This window comes from Centropristis striata, chromosome 12 (assembly GCF_030273125.1).
Source record: "Centropristis striata isolate RG_2023a ecotype Rhode Island chromosome 12, C.striata_1.0, whole genome shotgun sequence".
Lineage (NCBI taxonomy): Eukaryota > Metazoa > Chordata > Actinopteri > Perciformes > Serranidae > Centropristis > Centropristis striata.
Window position 1 is genome coordinate 8,930,410 of NC_081528.1, and position 4,706 is coordinate 8,935,115.

Here is a 4,706-nt window from a genome sequence, read left to right on the forward strand (position 1 = left end):
CTAAACGACATAATTGAGCTTGTTTGCAGTTCAAGGTATCCTGTCATTAGTTTTACAGACTGGTGTGGTCATTCACGGGGAAAATGCTTTCTGGGCTGCAGGGGATTTTTTTTAGCTACAATACCATGGTTGACAATGGGTAAAAATTAGCATAAAGGCTGAGCCCCAGCGCCCTATCAAGTCCACAGACTGGCAGCAGTTTTGGCATCTGGTTTATTTTCTCTGTTAAAGGAAACAAACTAAAAAAAATAAGTGTAGAAGTGAAGTTAACATATATTAGCTTGTTAGCTCGAAACTGGCAGTAGCCTGCATACAATAATATGTCCTGCAATGTCAGTTTGTTTGTACCCATTTGAATTTTAGATTTTGTGCACCAGTGAGTTTAATCAAGGACATCTTACAGAAAATAAACACACACAAAAAAACACATTTGAGTGAAAAAAGGAACTTGATAAGGTAAAGAATGTTGTTTTACAAGTGTCTTGTCCTTTCAGTAACTAACGATGTAAACAGAGCTGTAAACAAACAGGCGACAGACAGGCAGTGGCTCACAGTGAACGTCCTTTTATTAAGACATGTTTTCCAGGGCTTGGTTGGTTTCTTTTGTCTCATCAACATTACAGACATTCAGAGGAAACATTCTCCACGGCGATGTGCAAAACAGCGTATGAAAGGAAAACAGGTACATTCTCATTTACTGTTGGCTTCCAATGCGAGTGGCTGGCCTTCAGCCAGAGACACGAACACGTTGTTTTTTAGATTTTTCTTTTTCCAAACACACACAAACAACAACAAGCTCAGTTCTTTGCATTGATTTTCAGCGTTAACAGAAGAAGAAGAAAAATGAAACTTTCCATCTACACCACTAGGTAAGAAGGTATCTAAACCCTCAGTGGGCCAATTATATTCCTTCTGTCCTCAGCAGGTTGTTCTGACTAGCACGCATGTGGTTGATTAATCCCATGGATGTATATTTACATCCATCTGCACTGTGGAGGTGGGATTTTAAGTCGATATTTTATTTAATATCTACCTTTTTAACTTGGATAAGAAGGCAAACTGAGAGAACTCTGCTTCCCCTTCACACATATTCCACCTATATGATTTTTTAGAGGATTGGCAAAACATTATTATTACCCAGGAGACATTATTTTGATCATTTGCCGGTGAAAATATGTTCTGTATCTCATAATAAAACTGGGCCTAAGTTTGGATGTTTCAGAGACCTTTGTTTCAACATAATGTTAATAATTATGTTTCAGTGTGTAGTTAGAGTCTGTAGTAAAATAAATTAATAATTCATACAGTGGACACATTTGTAATCTTGCTGTTAGAAAAATCATAAGCTTTTCAATCTAATTCAGCCTATATTTAGATTTTTTTTTTTAAATGGTTCTTTTCTGGATACAGCGTGTATGTATAACGATATTTACATGCTCGCTAACATGTCCCAATTATTGTGAAAATGACAATATTGTGTTATAATGTATCTTGTGCACATAAATTGGTAAATTGTGGCCTAAATATATTTATTCTTAAACAAAATGTTAGGAGCAGGGTTGGGCGATGTCATCCAAATGGTACATGACAATATACACAGTGAAACATCACTATGGACAAAATTGTCAGCACAAGTCATCCAAACTACTCAAAATATATGGGCACAGAACTTCAATATCCACCATTAAGAATAAAACAATGTCTATCATTTTATTAATTATTTCACCAGAAATGAGTGCATGAGTGCATTACATAGACTGTAAAAAAAGTTTGAGTTAGTAGGAGTGTGCACCTTCAGTTGAACTCACAAAATCAATCACCCTGTGCAACATTAAATGCATCAGAATTTTTACTTTTTATACATTAAATAAATGCAACTGCAAAACACACACTCAGGTGTAGGTGTGGATGGGAGGTGGAGCTTTTAAATCACGATGTTTGGCTTAGTAGTTGATGAATGTCAACTGTCAAATATGCCAAATTATTGCAAAAAAGTTGTAAAAAAAAGCTTAGCACACAATCTAAAGCAGGTGGAAACATCTGGCTTTGTTTTGTCCAAAGGATAAGATCCACTTCTCCACCAACCCGCACCGCTGAGGCTCTCCTCTAAATTCTTATAATTTCTCAAATTGTGTATTGTGCAAATCATCAAGCTAATGTCTTCTGGGTACAGAAAAACAAAACAGCATTTCACTTTAAATTCACCCTTACAGACCCTCTGTGGGTTTGGAACCAGCGACATTTGGCACAAAAATGAAACAAAGACTTACACACACACACACATTCCCTCCTACCCTGCTTCCAATTGGGGAAAAACTGGTCCAAGAACAGCCTTGGACCCACACACACACACACACACACACACACACACACACACACACACAGTGAGCTCATTAAAATTGGACTGAAGCACAGGCAGATTATCACAGCAGCAACACCCCGCTGATTCACACACACATGCAACATTCATCTTTCACTTTCCAGGAGTGTGAAACACAGTGATGTGGTCAGAATACTGTTCAGAACAACCAACGTAACTCCTCATTGTCACATTTTCTCATGTTTAATATTCAGATGTAAAGTGTAAAGCAAATATACTCACTGCTTCAGGACGTGTGTGAGGTGTGACGAAGCCCAGCGCTGAGCACTGGAAGGTTTTTTTATGTGTTCTGAGAACTGAAATGAACAGTTTTGATGTGTGACGGCAGTTAGAAATGAAAGTGCACACAGTATTGCTTCTGAATGGCAGAGACACCGTGTTTTTTGTCTTTTCTTCCACTCTGGTTTTGTTCATTAAAGTGTCTTTACGTCCAGATGTGAGAAAACATCTTCAGATCGTCGGAGGAGAAAATGAGTGCAGGATGTGGCAGCAGGTGGAGAGTGGTTCCCACCTGAGCTTAACCTGTCGCAGGTGGAAGAGAGCGATGATGTGAGGAGGTGAGACAGTCCCAGAGGATTAAAGACTCGACGCCTCAGCAGCAAGAAACCACCAACAGCTTTCGGCAGAGAGGAAAGACTCCAGAGGTGAGACAAAGTCCCCAATTGTCAGTAATAAAAGTCAGGTCCAAGTCCTAAAATTTAAGTTTCAGGTCCTTAACAAATCATTTTTCCCCTCACTAGAATGAATTATAGAACTCATTAGAACATATCATACAATAATAACCTCAAATCCTCATTTTTTCAAGAAAGAGTGAGACTGTATCTGTTATAATGTGTCATGTTGTTGTTTATAGAACTATGATACAAGACTGATTGATTGCGAGGTAGACACTACATCATTCATGTTAGAGGGTGAATTACTAGGAATTGCAATGAGCCATGTTCAATTTTTTGTCACACAATCCCATGTAAAGATCATGGATTCATTAATTGATGTGTGCTGCCGATGTGTCCCTAAAATTTGCAGTCCAAAAAGGCATTTCCCCATTTACTGTATCATTAGAAAATGACCCTGTTTCTTCCTACCTTGGTAAACATTTTCCTAATGAGTTTATGGTCTTAATTGTTAGTTTCTTTTTCTTTTTAACTTTTTTATTATCTTTATTATGATATGATGTTCAGCTTTTCGGTGTGGCTAACTTAACCACCTTCTCGTGCTGTTTTGGTATGCAAGACTGCAGCCTTTAAATTTAAAAGTCAGAAGTGTCCTTCAAATTAGAGCAGCTACTCAGCATGAACTCATGTAAAGATGAGTTTTCATTTCATCAAATTCAGTTCTTAATTGGCGATAGAAACTTGTCAGAACTCTTCTACCTAATTAAAATCACCTAGGAGGTATTTTTTGAGGTTGTTTTGTTTCTTTTATTTGTCAGCAGGTAAAACTACTGACCTGATTTTCATGAAACTTTGTGAAGAGGTGAAGCATGGACTACAAAAGAACCCATTAAATTATGGAGCAGATCTGAATCATGGGGTGGATACAGAAAGTTCCATTCACATTGCCAGGAGCAGGGGCACGGCCTTGGCAGAGTGCCCTTCTAGTTTATTAAAATATTTATTTTTTGTCTTTGGGCTTGGGAGAGCTGTCAAGTCATCAAGTCAGATGGGCAAAAGTCCAAGTCAAGTCACAGGTCACTGGCAAAAGTCAGAGCAAGTTTTGAAGTAATCACATTTGTGACTCGGGTCAATAACTCTGTCCATTCCTCCTCCATCCTTTCATCCTTTTCTTTTTGTGTCCCAGTGAGCGTTTGGCTTACTCCAAAATCATTAACGTCACATTTAAAATATCAAAACAACGACTGTAAACAAACAGGACCGTCAGCTTTTATCACAGTTCATGTTAAAATCTTTAGTGCCTGTAACACCTCTGAATCACTTCTTAATTCAAACACTACTTAATATTCCTAAAAAGCACCAATTTGTTATTCTAGTCAATAAATTCCTTTCTTGAAAGAAAAACAAAAACCTCTTCACTCAGCAGCATCAGTCAGACTTTAGTCCCTTTAGTGGAAACAGTAATAACACTGACGTCCAAAAAGAAAATCACAGTATTTCTGTCTTAAAACTCATTCATAGAAGATTTGATGCATCAAAATGAACCAAGGGGAAGAAGATGATCACAATGTTTGAATAATCCAACATCAAACTGAAGTATGAAGTTGGTGAAAACACAACTTGTTTTTTAATTCGAACAGTAACTCATGACTTCATGAACAAAGAAAGTCATGTTAAAACACTTTACTAAGTTAAAAGTTCCCCCACAAGTC